A 16830-nucleotide genomic window follows, 5' to 3' on the forward strand; every position below is an offset into this window, starting at 1 on the left:
TGCTGTGTCTGTCGACGTTCTTCCGTTTGGCCTGCTTCCCACACTCCCTCTTCCTGCAACTCCAACTCCCCCTTCCTTCTGCTTAACTGTCTCGAGCTGATGCTCTCCTGCTCGGCCATCACTGTGTCTGCCGCACCACGCCGCCCACCAGACCAGCCATGGAAATGGAAGAGTGGCTCTGCTTATAGCAGCGCGTTCCATCTCCCTGGCAGCCATTTTGTATCTTTTCTTCACACTAAGACCATAGACCGCCCCAAGATCCATACCCATGTATTTTTTTTTTTTTTTACATGCTTAAGTTTGTGTTAATAGCAGTAATACCCTGTTCCCCATTTTTATTCAATTTCCGGAGAGAACTCATGTTGTTTTTATTGCCTCGCTCGTTTAGTTTGCCTTAATTGTGTCTTCAGTTGCCCTTGACTTAGTTTACTGGAGGCCGGTGACTCGCCCACTGTTAACATTCAAATTGTTTTGCCTTCTCATGCCTCTGCCCGGGTTTGCACATTTTAAAATCTTAAAAAACAATACATTCTAAGGGTTGTACTCACACCTGCCTACATTTGAAAATCAAAAACCCTGAGATGTATGCCCCGCCCACAGCCACAAAAGACTCCGCCCATTTTCACACGGCACTGCCAATAAAAACCCCGCCCACCTGTCTAATAGGTAAACTCGGTTGTTGTAGCTGTCATTAGAAACACGTTTGCAGTTTGCGCTTTACAGTGGAACGCAATAAATGTGAATGTCCAAGGACATGCATAACAACCCAAATTGCACAGGACGAATGGCATTCGCCTTCCATAAAAGCAATACACACACAAAACCAAGAGAGGAGAGAGGATATTCTCTTCAAATAGTGTTTTTGAAAACGTTAAAATGTGTGCATGTTTTAAACTCCAAGAACCTATACAACGATTTTCCCTGGAACTTGCAGTACCGAAATTGGACATTTCACCTCAGTTGTTTGTTATTTTTCATGAGGTTATATAGTGTGGTGGTGAGGTGTCCAGCTTGCAAACCTGATGTCTGGGGTTGAATCCCTGAGGTTTGCTTTAATTCATGAATTCAGCGAGGACCTTCAGTGTTTCTCATTTTAGCTGGGGGGGGGGGACTGAGTCCACCCTCGTGTACCCTCGACTTGAGCCCTGGCAACTTGGCCAAAAAGAATGAAAGCTGAATACATAGGAATACTGCTTTCAATCCGGTGTCATTAATAACACCGGATTGAAAGCAGTATTCCGCGTTTCTTTTATTGCTTCAAGCTTTCATTCTTTTTGGCCAGTTTGCCTTATGTTTTAGTGGCCCTTCAATTTAGGGCCACTAAAACATAAGGCAAACTGGCCAAAAAAAATGAAAGCTTAAGCAAAATAAATGCGGCAATACTGCTTTGAATCCGGTGTTTTTAATGATACCGGATTGAAAGCAGTATTTAGCGTTCACATTGAAGGGCGACTAAAACAAGACAAACTGGCCAAAAGGGATGAAATTTTAAGCAAAATAGATGGATTTCAGGCACGTCGCTCTTCGGGCCACAATCAGGTCGGGAGTGCGCGGTGCAGTCCTGCTCCTGCAAAGATGAAAAAAAGAAATGAGTTAAAGATGCACGTCAGCAATGGTCTCATATAGGGCGCGGGGAGGAACATTGACGCCGTTTCCGGGTCTTGTCCAATCCTCCATCCGATTGGCTGCAAAAGACCTCTGCTGGTAGCCAATCGGATGGAGGATTGGAAGGGACACAGAAACTGCATCGAAAACCCGGAGACTCCAGGTTCTTCCCTGAAGACCCGGAGAAATGGCTAAAAACCCAGAGTCTATGGGGAAAACCCGGAGGTTAGGCAGGTATGGTTGTACTGCGTGGCAAAGGACTGGGGCCCTAATTAAAGACCTTCAGCTGTTACCAGGGCCGGCCCGTTGCATGGGCAGTGTGTGCTGTCGCCCTGGGCCCTGCATTATTGGGGGCCCCACAGCCGCAGAGAGTATATAAAAAAATAGGAAATTGCTTTAATTGGGGGCTGCGCGTTTGCGCTGCTTCCAGGCACATGGCTCCCGGATTAGCAAGGCAGAGCTTTCAGCTCCCACAGCCCTGTGACTTTCTTGTGGAGACAAATGTCAATCCCCCCACCTCCCAAGCCGCCCATCAGACCCCACGGGGCCTCCTAGTTAGGATTTATCACGCTCTTTGTTATAGCACAGAGTTTAAAGTGGAAGCTTTTTATAAGTAATGGTCTTTTTAAGAACCATTGTTTTGAACAGGGGGTTCAAAAGTGGTATTTTATTTTGAAAGTGAACACACAATACATTTGCAGCCCAAATCTGTGTTCTTTGAACCCATTTAAAATATGTTAACAAAAAAGTTGTTAACTATCACTCGCTGGTTTTCATGTGTATTGTACGCACGCTTTTTGGTGTGCTAAATAGTGTTTTTTGTGTGTAGAATTTCACATTTCACGCGCAACATATGAAACATGCTGTTGTCAAACAACGTAAAACACCCAGGTTACCTTTTCACATCATCTTTTGCTATGAGTCTTTTAGTCTTGAAAGAAAACCCGCAAGCCATTTCTTATCCTTTTGCTGAATTGCATTCCGGTATTTGTAGTCTTCAAAATGGGGGGGGGAAATAACGCAACAGTTGTACTCTTTCTGTTTAACATTGCTATAAGGATTATTATGTTTCTGGAGTACTTATTATGTGTACTTTTCAAGTCCTCTTTATAAATAAAGAGTATTGTTGAACATTGGGTTGAGGAGTGGAAGGATCAGAGGGCAAACTGGCTGTGATGATTTTCCGGGTTCATCAATGAAGAGACTGAAGAGGTTGTTCTCCCTGGTGCTTTGCTGATTTTCAGGTTACAGGTGGAAGGTACATGTGGGTTGACAATATCGCCCCACTTTTTTCACAGTGTGGACGCCATCCCTCTTGGGTTTTTTTGAGGCCAGAATGCAAGAAAAGCTTGTTTGCTCATGTTTTCGTTCACCAGGATTAGAACCCAGGTCCTCGAGTTCTCTGGGCACACACTTACCCACAACACCACATGAAAGTGTCTTCAAAGCACGTCTTCTGTTGGTATTTTGCTTTTAATTGAATATTTCAATATAGAGTTTTGGGTTTAAAAGAGGCACACCTTTTATACTCCGCCAGCAGCGTTATAGGAAAATCTCCTGTATTTGGTTATTTTTTCGTTATTTGGGATTCATTTTTGGAAAGGCAATGCTCATTTGTATTGTGAATGTTCTTCTATTAGCGAAGGCCAGTTGAATTAAATTAGCGTATTTCACTTTTGGATAGTTCAGTCCCTGTGCATATGTTAATGATACCCACCCCATTTTTTTATGGCCTAGGGCCCTATTGATGACATATGAAGACCTGTGGAATTGCTTACTCTGGCTGCTTCAATGCGTTCCCAGTAAATAGGGTTTGGTTCGATAAGTTATGTTAGCAGTTAAAATTCTTACACTAATCATCAGTTTATTGGATTCCCTCTATTATTAAAAACTCATTTTGTGACATAATTTTCTGCGATTCAAATAAGGGGGGCCCACACATATATTGCCACCCAGGACCCCCGTAATACCAGGGTCAGCGTTGGCTGTTACCACTAAGTACAGCCCTATGAGCCGGGCCCTATTACTTTCCCACCTGTGCATTGTCAACAATTACCCAAAAATAAGGATTCCAGAATGTCCTTTTGATGGATTGCCTCGAGTATGGAAATGTACTTTGACATCTCCCGCTAGAGAGTCCTTAAAGCTGTAGCAAAAAACTGTGGTTGCCATTTTTGGAGTCCTGAGGTGCTGGCAGCCTGAGAGCCACAGGAGGCCAGGCCTGGTGAGCAAAATAGAAGAGGTCTCTTGGCTGCAACAATCGATATGAAGTGATGACATCTTCCCCAGCAGTCTAACCCATGATCCTGAATGCAGCACTGTTATACTGCTCAAGAGGTGTCGCTGGGGGGTTTGTGGGGGACTGGGGAAGGCGATAGCCCTGGGTCTTTCGGTTGTGACCCAGATAGAAGCTCAGTGGCTACAACCCCCGATCTTTTACAAACCTAACAACACTCGTGTATTGCTCACTTGTCTATGCCACGGTCAATTGCGGGGCAATATACCTCTTCCAAATTGGAGTAAGAAAACAAGCCTAATGGGAATACATTGCTGATGCCTGACGCCCATAACCCCTTTTCAGGCTCTCAGCATGACAGCCCACCAGCCCTCTCTAGGAAAAGCAGAGCGACTCCATCATGCCAAGCAAGGGCCATCTTGAAAAACTGTGCACTGTACAGACAAGCTAAACACATCTCAGCCCATACGCTCTACTCCCAAATGCCCAGGTAATATATGTTTTAATTTGTATCCAGGTCCTGCGCTCTCTCTCTTCATCCTCTCTCTGCCAAACCGAAGCCCTCACCCAATACCTCTGAGCTTGTAGTTGAAGCAAAGCAGGGTGCATTGGTGATGGGGGAACCATGGCAACATGGTTCATGACAGCACACGAGCAGGGTATCTGGACTTTCCATCGAAGGAGTTTCCATCGAAGGTAAGTCCATCACATTTTTTCCATCGAAAAAATATGTATCGAATGCATATATTGGGAGCGGGGGTAAAGAGTTAATTTTGTTTTGGGTGTTTTTTAAGGGTTAAAAACGGGGGTTTGGGGGCGACCCCCCCCCAAAAAATGCATATTTTTTGTCAATGGAAATATTTCGATGGTACTTACCTTCAATGGACAATCTTCGATGGAAAGACCATAATCCCACAAGCAATTTTCGGCGTATTCAGTTCATGCGTCCATACAATCAGAGACAACCTGGATATGAGGTGCGCAATTTGGTAAAAATGTTAGTGCATAACAATGACTAAACTGGCAACAATTCTAAAAAGTGGTTTTTAAAATATAAAATATAAACAGGTGGTTCTGTTGACCTTCCTGCATGAAAAGCTTTCGCCCCATGAGTGGTTTTGCCTCTGTGGTTTGTATTGCATTGACCTTCACCTTAATGTCATTTCAAGTTATATTTTTGGTCTCACCTTCAAACTAATGACTTGCTTTAAAATCAAGTTATTTCCTGAGAGGCTAGCCGGTATGGGCCACACCTGCAAGGCAAGTGGACCAAGCTCTGAAATGGTTACCATTTCTCAAAAAGAGTAGGTATGTGGTAGCTCACTTACGCCGATGGCACAAATTACTTGCATGGCAGTGGCTGTATCAGATGGTGAAATGGTAAAGGTGTGGCTGGATTACATTGATACATTGTTACCGGTGCGGGGAGAACACGAGAGAGAGAGAGAGAGAGAACAAACATTTGGCCTGGGTTGGTGTAATGCCTAACTGGCCCTAACACTGAAAGAATGATTCCATTAACTGATTTTTCTAAGGGCCGTTGAGGTCTAAAAGTCCAAAATAGAAAATCTGTCTGTGCCCAAACCTATGCTTGCCCTCACTCTTTGACAAAAATGTGTTAGGGAGTCTTTCAAAAGCAAAAAGTTTGTGGTTCAACAAATCTTGGAACCCAAGATTGGTTTCAGGTGGTCTGCCCACCATATGTAGGTTGGTCAGCATCAACAGGACGATTTCAATCAAAAGGGACTATTCATAGGACCCTCCCCATAGTTCAAACAATGTCAATGGGCCTCATTACAAGTTTGGAGGTAGCCATGCCTGTAATACAGGCAGGCTGCCTCCAAACTTGCGAAAAAATCTGGCACCAGCAAGCGGGCAGTTACCGGGGTATTCCGGCACCACCGGACCCAGTAATTGTCCTTTCGCGGGTGCCAGAATCGGGTGATCCCCATTCCCATTTGAGCCTCATAGGGCTCAATGGGAATGGGGATGCCTGTAACACGGTGCCGGTGCTACAGGCTTGCCGTGCTCGCGGGTGCCTTTCATTCCGCCAGGTCAGACCTGGCGGAATGAAAGGCACCCCAGAGCACAGTTTGCCGGTCCGGATACAACGGTGCCGGCAATATTACCGGTACCATTGTATCCAGACTGGCAAACTCGTAATGAGGCCCAATGTCTTTAACGCCTTGGGGTTCCCTTCCCCAAGCTTCAGTTCCTTCAATAACACAAAATAATAAAGATTCTACTTTGATAGGCCTCTCAAGGTTCCCTTCCCCCAAGCTCAGGACTCTTCCAAGTTCAAACACAAGTTCAGCCGTTAGGTCTCTCTGGGTTCCCTCCCCCAAGCTCAGGCCCCTCTTGAGCCAAAAAGAAAGCACAAGTTCAGTTTTGTCAGGATGCACCTTTTTTCGTGTACAGTTCCTCCAGAGACTTTTAAAAAGGCCAGGTTACTTACTCCTCCCAAGCGCGACCACTCTGGGATTAAACCCCTCTCTTGTCTCCCGCTCTTGATTTCCTTTCAGGGGCTTTCTGCACCCCTTTATGTTCCCCTCTGTTTCTTGACTTTCTTTCTTGTGCCCACTGGCACTTTTCTTCCTTCTCCTGCACACTTGCACTCTCCTTTTCGTGCCCACTGGCATCTTTCTCGTACACATTTTCACTTTCTTAACCTTTCCAAGCCCACTGACACCTTTCTTCTTGCTTTCCTGTGCATCCTTGCACTTTCTTTAACTTTCCGTGCCCATTCGCACCTTTTCCACTCTGACGGGTCACTTTCAGCAACTCTCTCATTTCGGGTCGCTCGCGCCCTCGTTCATTCAGCTGTGCAAAACCACACCTTTTATAGTTGGAAAAGCAGTGATGTGGAGTCAGGTGTGAGTGATAATTAGTGAATGCCTGACTCTGCCTGACTCTATCAATGGGATAACTTAAGTTCTTTCTACAGCCGGTTTCCCTTACACTCCCCATGTTTTTCCTATGGAAAATCTTCACTACTCCCGGTTGCCTCTTCCTCGTCCCATTATTGGTTGGCGATGGAATGGGATTTAAAATTATCTTTATGGGTGGAATAATAAGAGGATGACTGACAGAGGAAAGAGGGGAACCCCAGGGCCTTGTTTTCATACCACTGGGGTGATTCTACTTTTGTTAAGTTGTTTCCTACTCCTGGTCCCCTGCCATAAAGGTACTGATCTTGACGGCCTCTCCTTGGGTCCGTGGGGAAATTAATAGGTGTTAGGTTTAAAGTTATATTGTTGTTTCCTCTGCCAGTTTTTGTTCTCATATGGTATTCCCCCCTCTCTCTTGGACCAGGGACAATGGGGCATGCATATCCCATAAAGACTTCAGGGACTTCTTGCTCCTTGCCTATCATCCTGTTGGGATACCGCGTCTCACCTGGGGTATTCCCACTAAGACAACGCCGGACTCCCCTACCCAGGTGATCCTCCCTCGCTCGTCCATCCCCTGGGTTGGCATCCAAGAGCGATGGCCCTCCCCAGACCACCTGAATAGAGGACTCTTGGGGTCTACATGGGAGAATACCCCTAGGTTTCTCACACTGTATACAAACATGCACGTATACATGACCAAATAATCACCTTCAATTTTGTTGAAAGGCATCATCCCTTTCTCGTCGTCTTCAGGACTAATTATTTACAACCGGCACACTGTCTTTGTAGCAATCAGCAACTGCAAAGACCTTGTACACATATATGAAATCCATCCAGTCTCCACACTCCCATGCTTTTACAAAAAACGCCTGAATGCTCGTATATTGGAGTGCGATTAACTGCATCAAGCAGCTTACACCAATGTCCTGAATACAGTCACCCAATTCGCTAAGGGGAGTAAGAAATCCACAATGATTGTGGTACCGCTGGGTAACAGCTGCCACCAAACGGATGGCATGTGTGCTATTAAAAATTGCACCTTTGACTAGCTATTCAATAGAACAGCCCTGTGTGCCCACTAGTACTAGATTACACTTTTGACTAGCTGTGCAATAAAACAGCAATGTGCCCAATAATGCTAAACTGCACATTTGGCCCGCGGGGCAGAAAACAGCCCTGTGCGTCTATGATACTAGACTACACATTTGACTAGTTGTTCATTTAAACGGCCCCGTGTGTCAACTACTGCTAAAGTACACATTTGACTAGCTGTGCAATAACAAAAAAGCAATGTGCCCAACAATACTAAACTGCACATTTGGTTCACTGTGCAGTAAAAAAGCTGTGTGCGCCTACTAATACTAGACTACACATTTGACTAGCTGTTCAATTAAACAGCCCTGCGTGCCAATTAATACTAGAGTACACATATAACTGCAATAAAAAAAGCAATGTGCCCAATAATATTAAACTGCACATTTGGCTAGCTGTGCAGTGAAATAGCCTTGTGTGCCTAATAAAACTAGACTACACATTTGACTAGCTGATCATTTAAACTGCCAGGTGTGTTAAATAAAACTAGACTACACATTTGACTAGCTATGCAATAAAATATCAATGTACCTAGTAATACTAGACTGTATATTTGGCTGGCTGTGCAGTAAACCTGACATGTGTGCCTAACAATATTAATCTGCACATTTGACTACTTAAATAATATAACACCACATGGGCCAACTAACACTAGACTACACATTTGACTAACTGTGCAATAAAATAGCAATGCGGCCAATAATACTAAACTGCACATTTGGCTCGCTGTGCAGAACACCTGCCTTGTGTGCCTAACAATTATTAACCTGCAAGTTTGACTAGCTATGCAATAAAACAGCCCACGTGGCCAATACAAGCAAATGTTACTGCCTTTGCTCTAAACTGGGGTGTGTGTCTTTCAAAGATAAATTAAGAATCAAATAAATTACCTTGCAGTCAGACAAAGGGCGCACTTAATGTAACACTGACCTCGGCCGCTTACTGCAATCTACTGCAAACTGGACTGTTTGTTTTACTGCCTTACGAAGCAGGTTGGATTAATTTCCAATACATTTATCTTTCGAGCACAGTAAACATTTGCCCAGACTCTGAGATCCAGTACAAAATAATGAGATTCACGGTGCATCATAAAACCTGCAAGGTCTTCCCGTGGACTCTGAAAACGTCCACGGATCACTAAAACGGTACAGCAAATGTAGCTGTACATTAATTGGGTTGCTACCCATAGGCTGAGAGGTGAAATAGATGCTGCCCATTTTTGGAAACATGTAACAAAGGCTTGGTTCCTGAGGAAGCCTGCAGATCTTATCGTGGGCAGAAATCTTGTGAAACCAGGTTGTGCCACTGGAATGTGTTAATGTTTGGCACAAGACCGGATAGTTATTTAGACATTCATTCTATAACTAAAGTCCACACTTTGTAGTCCTCGAAAAACACATAAGCGGACCGACAAGCCGGGCAGTGAGTTCAACAAAACTGAGTACAGTGGATAAAACTGAGAGCCCTAGAGCACTGGGGCCCTAGATTCTACTGAGCATCAGAACAATAAAAAACAATTATGCAATATCACCCAAGAGTTCAAAGTCCTCAACTTTACTACCTGCACTGTCTACAACCTACCCTGAGGCTCTCCCACTTCTATCTACTGACAACACGCTGGTTCACTATCCGTGCACAACCACTCTCTTTTCAAGCTCCTTCTCATAGTCTACAGCGCTACCAATGGTTTGTCTCCTCAGTACCTGCCTGATTGTATCAGTTTACTCACCATCTTGCTCCATCCAACCAACTCACTGTTCCATACCCTCCCCGTGCCTCTGCTAGCTTCCGCTCTTTCTCTTTACTCACTGGAACCTGCCGCCCGTAACGATCAAAGCCAGACCAACTATGGCTCTCTTGAAAGCTCGGCTTCACTTACTTTCTAAAGAGAGAGCTCCCCCTGCCCTGTACCTCTGTCCTCCCTGCCTGACCCCACCACTGCCCCCAGGGATACTTTATAATGTTATTTTGCGCATTTAATGAGTACACCTCTTTAGTTCGAAGCACTTGCCCCCTTAGGTTAATGTTACTTTTGTAACTCACCTATGTTTTTGTATATATTTTGTTTCTGTTTGTTTAGTTTTGTAGGTTAATGTTACTTTTGTAACTCACCTATGTTCTTGTATATATTTTGTTTCTGTTTGTTTAGTTTTGTAGGTTAATGTTACTTTTGTAACTCGCCCATCTTCTCGTATACATTTTGTTTCTGTTTGCTTAGTTTTGTCCCTGGTTAATGTCCTCATTTTTTACGCCTTCATAAACCGGATTACTACTTGTTCCCATCTTTATACCATTGTGCAGGGCCCCTTCATGGGAAGGCTTTGGCCATCTATAAATGTGTTATTGACAGTCATTTTTGATCAAAATTGACATCCCTGTTTTTCAAAGTACCTCCAACAGTAGCAGGATGGTGTTCTGAACCCTACACATCTTCATGGCAGGGGTTTTGGTTGCCTGTCAAGCACCAGACTTAGAAAAGATGCCCTTAACAAGCTTCTTCTCGAAAGAGCCGCACCAATATGAAAGCCGTCCGGGCTTCCCCAGAGAAGGAAGGCTCAGTCCGGCAGCAGTGGGGAGATCCACATTGAGGGCAATGGAAAAAGTGAACGCTTCTCTCTATATAAGGCTCATACAGTAAGCTTGACATTGAGGAGTGGCGTTCCATGGGCAGATGCATGGAACTTTCCAGAAGGATCAGCACGCTCCACCTCTTGAAGGACTTCACCGCTCATGCCCAGACCACAGGGAAAGAAGCAATCTCCACCTTGCTATTGCTTAGCATCTTGTAGTCCTTCTTTAAGGTCTGCCTCACAGTAGCTACAAAGGCCAGCTGTCACACCGTGCCATTGGACCAGCGTAGAATTTGGGGATGTTGGGATCAGCATGTCGTCTGGGGCGTCAAGTACAAGTCTTGTGACGTGCATTGCAGACAGAGATCTTTTGTGGTGCGTTGGGGTCATAGAAGGGCACCTGACGGCACTGGAAGCAACATGTTTGGACAGCGCTATGTTACTAATGACAGTCGCGTGTTGTATTATGGCAGTGCTTGAGGGTAGGTAGCAGGAAGAGTTCTTGAGTATTAAAAGACTAAGTTGTCTTGCCAACATTTCAGACTGTGTCTCTTCCGTTATGGCCTTCTTCTCCGGAAGATCCTTGTGTTGACCTTTCTCTCGTGGCCAGTCGCTGCATATGGCCTCCTCCCACTAGTGGCGACGACATAATGTATACGCTGGCAGTTGCAGCACAGCGAAGCATCATAAATGTTCTCCTCCTCCATGTGTTGACATCTCTTTAGCAGTGAATTCCAAATCTCCTTGCCTAAAACGATGTTTAGACTCTGCAATTAGCTGAGAGGATTTAAGCCATTTTGATTTTAACCCTTTCTGGAAATCATTTTCTGTGAACATCTTATCTGTCTGGTGTTGAGAACCGACAGCGGGGTCTTGGGGAAATGACATCCCATTTAATGGTGATCCAGGAAAGGGGCAATACAGGAGCATCAGGGACCTGGTTGCAGAATTTGAAGTTTTCTGTTCCAAACTCTGCGACCATGTCCTCTCTTGACATGTGGAATACGCTTCACTTCAAATTGTGCAGTCCTTCTGGATAGTCTCCAATGTCCCTGGGTGGACCATGCCTTGGGCGGCTCTCTGAGTAAACGCTGCGCTGATATGAGGCTTTTGCATACCTTCCTCTCCTTGCCATAACCTTCAGACAACCTTTACTTGTGACCTCATGATGATTACACCCTCTGACTCCTCGGTTGCTCTCTTTCTCTACCCCACCTCCTTCATTTATTGGTTTGGCGCTTTTTGGTGGCATAAGCCACCACATTGCACCAAAATGTTGCTACAAGAAGAAAAGGGACGGGGTTCCAAGAAGCAGTCTTCGTAGGTGGTATGACAACTGGAAATGCTGTGGCATACAATTTCCAAAGCACTTAGTGTTCATTCTTGTTGTACTATGGTGCTGGAGCGCGGAGGGATCTCTTTTTGAGATGCAGGCCTCTCTTCTCAAGACTGTGCGAGGGCAGCCATCTTGTGTCTCTCTCTCTCTCTCTCTCTCTCTCTCTCTCTCTCTCTCTCTCTCTCTCTCTCTCTCTCTCTCTCTCTCTCTCTCTCTCTCTCTCTCTCTCTCTCTCTCTCTTCCCTCCCCCCCCCCCACTTTTTGGCCCATACTCTTAACTCCCACATGATTCCTCCATTCTGGCCCATCTTAATGATCCATATGTTCAGACCTAGGCTTTGTGATTGTCTGAGTGGCCACAGCTGTGTGTGCATGAGCCATGATTCTGTAAACTACAACTTTCTCAGCTGGGAGGGATTGGCTAGTGAACCACGCCACTGAGCCACTGCAGACGTGAGTTCCCTCGGATTGCACTGCATATTTCTCATGTTGGTGGGCAATATTTGATAGAATATATTGGCGGAGAGAGGAATAGACACAACTTTTTGGATTAACATATCAAATTATGTTTGTTCTCCTTATGTTACACTTGTTATCTTGAAAACCTTGAATGGCCAATGGGATACGTGCATATATCTTTAATGTATACTTTTTGATTACCAATCTCACGGTGGTTATTATTTAACAGATCTTGTTTTTGTATAAACAACTTAGAATGATCACCGCAAGCTACCTTTCAGTAACCATAGATGTGTGCTTCTCTAAGCCCCTGGATGGTCCTCTTCTCTAGTGCTCTGAGAAGTAGTAAGCCACCATGTCTACCTTCAGGTGAGAATTTGCTGTACTCTGCAAGTGTGGTTGGTTGCATGTGGTCTGCAGGCCTCACTAGTAAGGTCTGCAACATTCTGTCTTACTGATAATTCTGCTTCTCTAAAGTTGCCGTGGGATTTGCAGGCCCACACAGTGATGAACCCACAAGCCTGTGGTGTCCTCTTCTTAGTTTCTGCATTTTGCCCAGGATCCTTGTGTTCCCCAGGCAGGCCACTGCCTCCCCTATTAGTGGTATGAGTTCTTCACATGAAGCTGGGTTTGGACTTGGGGTTCTGGGTGATCTTCCTTATAGGGCCTCGAGGGCCTGCATCACTGAGCTGGTGGCAGTCCCCAGCACCCAGGGTCACCACTCTCTCATCTTCTAGGCTCCAGCATGTGACTGCATCATAAACCTCCTTGTATTTTACAGGATGTTGTGACTTAGAAAATGAACAGTGAGTCTGTCAGATTGCGATGATAGAAACCACCTCATGATACGCTAGTGTGTTCCTTATTTCTAGCTGGGTATGTTAGCGTTGCCTGATCGACATTGGCCTGTGCTTCTGCAGCCCAATTAATGTCTAGACGTTCCAATTCTATGTTGGGTTTCACCAATGAGTACATGAACCTAGGAAAACTACCAGGGCCTGGAATACCCCTACTCCAAGGGGTCCCTCGCCCAATATCTCTCCCCTCAGTCGTCACAGGGATTTATTGCCCAGCACGTTCCTTTACCACTTTCAGGGATATAGTGCCCAGCACACTGCTTTATTTCTGAATCTCAGGGATTTAGCGCCCAGCATGTTTATTGACTAGGTATCCAGGAATATAGTGTCCAACTGAGTACCACTTGCATTGGTTGTTTCAGGGCTATAGTGCCGAGAAGGGGTGGGGGCAAGTGCAGGTAACTCAATAAGTGCAGCCAACGAGTGGCTCATAAGTGCAGAGAGGAGGTACTGTAGGGTTGCTGATACAGACTATAAGTGCTGAGGGAGCCCGTAGGCAGTGCAAGGGTAACTGGACGTGCAGGAGCCTGGGCCCGAGTTTAGAGGGTAGCCAGGTGACCAGTTTGTGGAGCCGTCGGGACATCAGCAGGGGAGAGGAAGAGAGAAAGCAGAAGAGAAAAGGAAGGTCTTGAGTTGCTTCCGAAAACCAGAGGTGGTTCTGCTCAAGTTTTTCTGCTCAAGTTTGAGAGGCAAGGAGGCTGTTCCAGAGGGAGGCTCCAGCCGAAGAGAATCTGCCTCCAACTCTCTGCTTGGAAAATCGTCTCACCCTCAGAGAGTTGGAAGTGGATGAGAAGAGAGCCAGAGAAGGGAGATGTTTAGTAAGAGACAGTTGGAGGGAGTGCGGTCCCAGGCCCCAGATAGCCTTGTGGATGATGCAAAGGGTCTTGAACTTGATCTTTGCCACCACAAGTAGCCAGTGAAGAGATTTCACAGCTGGAGAGACACGATCCCTAGGCTTGAGGCCAAGGACAAGTCTCCAAGTCCTGCCTCACAGGTAGGAGCAGGAAGGGGGCCCAGAGTGGATGGCCAGAGAGAGAGAGAGAGAGAGAGAGAGAGGAAAGGAGGGAACTAGTGTTCTGATGATGATCTCAGTCCCAATGGCATTAGGGCAGAGATCATTAGCGGCACACCATTCCTGAATTGCGGCCTGACTGTTTGGTATGAGAGAAGTGGAAGAGGCGGCTGAGGGGAGCAGAGTGTCAGCCGCATAACACTGAAAGTTGGAGCAGAAAGTAGTGTTGTGGTGGGCAAGAGGTGACAGGCAGTGGTTGAAAAGCCAGTGAGATAGGTTAGACCCCTGGGGAACACCATAGGTAGAGAGATATATAGAAGAGAGGAACAACCCCAGTTGGACCTGAGAGGAACAGCCTGTGAGAAAGGTGGTCAGCCAGGCCAGGGCTTTGATCAGTGATGCCCAGGTTATTATGGCGGCGATTGAGCAGGATGGCATGATTGACCATATCAAAAGCAGAAGAAAGATCGAGGAGAATGAGGACAGAGGGAAGGTTAGAGTCAAGGTTAGAGAGCAGGTCTTCACAGGTGTTCAGGAGAGTAGTTTCCATGCTTCTGGCAGCTCTGAAGCCAGACTGGTGGTTGTGGAGCCAACCAGCAGATTCAGTGTGGAGATTAAGCTGGGAGCTTTTCCAAGAGTTTGCCCAGGAAAGGAGTGATAGGGATCGGGTGATAGTTAGCTGGAGAAGAAGGATCGGCAGAGGGCTTCTTTAGAAGGGGGTGCACAAGGGAGTGCTTAAGGGGTAAGGGGAAGGTTCCAATGGCAAAGGAGTGATTGCAGAAATTGGCCACGGCTGGAGCAAGGGTGTCAATGTGGTCCTTAATGGTTCTGGGTGAGCAGGGGAGAACCTGCTTTGAGAAGGCTTTCATAGATTGTACTTGTCTAGAAACATCATTGTCTGGGGTGAACAAGGGAAAGGATGAGAAGCAAGGAGGAGAGATGGCTGCAGGCGGGCCAGGAGTGGAGGAGGAGGAGGTGGTAGAGGAAGAGAGGGTGGGCATGATGTCCTGGGTTTTAGTGATGAAATGAGAAGCCAGGGCTGTGCAGAGGGCCTGGGAGGGAACAGGAGAGGTAGAGAATGCCGCAGGATTGGCCAGATACTTGCACATTTTGAAGAGTTCAGCTGAGTTGTTAGATGCCGCAGAGATGCAGGCTTGGATATGGGCCCTCTTCTTAGCGAGTACAGCAAGTCTGTATTGCCTTTGGAGCAGGAGGCAGGCCAGATTGTCAGGGGGTGCACCTGATGTCCTCCACATCCTCTCAGCTACCCTACACTTGTGTTTAAGGGTGACAAGGTCGGAATCGTACTAAGAGTTGCACTTGGATTTGGGCTTCAAACGGATCCTCATGACAGGGGGAAGGACATCAAGAGTGTTAGAGATACAGAGGTGAAGGTTAGAATGGGCTGTGTAATGGTGTGAGTCCGCCAAAGGGGCAGAATGAGGAACAAAAGTGTTGAAAGCCTCAACTGACACATGCTTCATGGGTTGGATGACCGAGAAGGTAGGTGGTAGTGCTGGAGTCGGCTTGGCCTGACGGGTAGCGAGAGAGAGGTGGAGGAAAGGAGAAAGTGATCACTCCAGGAGAGAGGAGTGGTAAGAGGGTTAGAGAAGGGGAGGTCTGAGGAGATCAGAATATCCAGGGTGTGCCCTGCAGAGTGAGTCAGGCCAGAGGGAAGAATAGAGAGAGAGAGAGAGAGAGAGAGAGAGAGAGAGAGAGAGAGAGAGAGAGAGAGAGAGAGAATCGCAGAGGTTGCAAAAGAATCTTGAAGAAGGGCAAGGAGCATCCAGGTGGATGTTCACATCTCCGAGGAGGAGAAGTTGAGAGGTAGAGATGAGGAGGGAGGAGGAGAGGTCAGCCTACTCAGAGAGGAAAAGAAAGGTCAAGTTGGCCAGGCGACCTGTAGCTAGTGGCCACAATGAGAGAGAGGCCAAGAGAAAGAGCGAGAGTCTGGAGGCCAGGCATTAAAAGGAGGAGTACTCCTGCATAGGAAAGATAGAAGCAGGGATCCACTCTGGGAAGATCAAGGCTACACCCCCACGGTTGGTTCTGGGTTCGGAGAGGATCTTGTAGCCATCAGGAAGGAGAGTGTCAAAGTGCACAACAGAGCTGGCTGTAAACCAAGTCTTGGTGGGACCGAATACATCCAGCTCAAGTTCTTTCAGGAGGCGGCAGATGTCAGAGGAGTGTTTGACAGCTGAACGAGAGTTGAGAGTAGCAATGTTGGACAGGTTGCCCCCTTTCAAGGACGTCTGTGGAGGGCTAGAGGTCAGATGTACGCCCTGCAGATGTGTTGGAGGTGCTGAGGATTGGCAGAGGAGGAAGGAGGAGGAGGCAAGGTAGCCAGAAGAGGGTGCTAGAGAGGTGGCAGGGGAAGGTGGCAACAAGCCGAGCAAGGAAGGCTGTGAGGAAAGGCCTCCCATGCTCTTATCTGCTCTGCTGCAAGCACACCTTTACACGGATCAGCTGGGAGCTGATCTGATCGCATTTGGATCATCTGCGTGTTCCATCCACTCCTCACTGCTCGTTCCAAGGACCTACAGCATCCAGAAATGGCGTCCATGGTTTCCATGGATGCCAACACAACAAAGAAGCCCGCCAGAATTCGTGCAGTGTGCCCGAGCGCCCATTTTCTGCCTCTCTCTGCCTGCCCCTCCCTACCTGGTTTAAATGGAGGGGGAGAGGGCCAAAAGGCAAAGCCGAGCAGGGAAGGCCGTGAGTAAAGGCCTCCTATGATTTTATCTGCTCTTTGCTGCTCGCCTGCCATCTGCC

At 46.6% G+C, this 16830-nt stretch overlaps 1 long non-coding RNA gene across 2 annotated transcripts in view; it reads left to right on the forward strand.

Annotated features, from left to right (window-relative positions):
* The first annotated feature begins 1716 nt into the window (after positions 1-1716).
* LOC138504861 (uncharacterized) overlaps positions 1717-16830 on the forward strand; it is a 250561-nt gene continuing 235447 nt past the window's right edge. For both annotated transcript variants that reach the window (XR_011280017.1, XR_011280018.1), the window contains exon 1: positions 1717-1839. This is a non-coding gene — a long non-coding RNA (uncharacterized lncRNA). The remainder of the gene's footprint in view (positions 1840-16830) is intronic.

This window comes from Ambystoma mexicanum, chromosome 11 (assembly GCF_040938575.1).
Source record: "Ambystoma mexicanum isolate Mex_15411 chromosome 11, UKY_AmexF1_1, whole genome shotgun sequence".
Lineage (NCBI taxonomy): Eukaryota > Metazoa > Chordata > Amphibia > Caudata > Ambystomatidae > Ambystoma > Ambystoma mexicanum.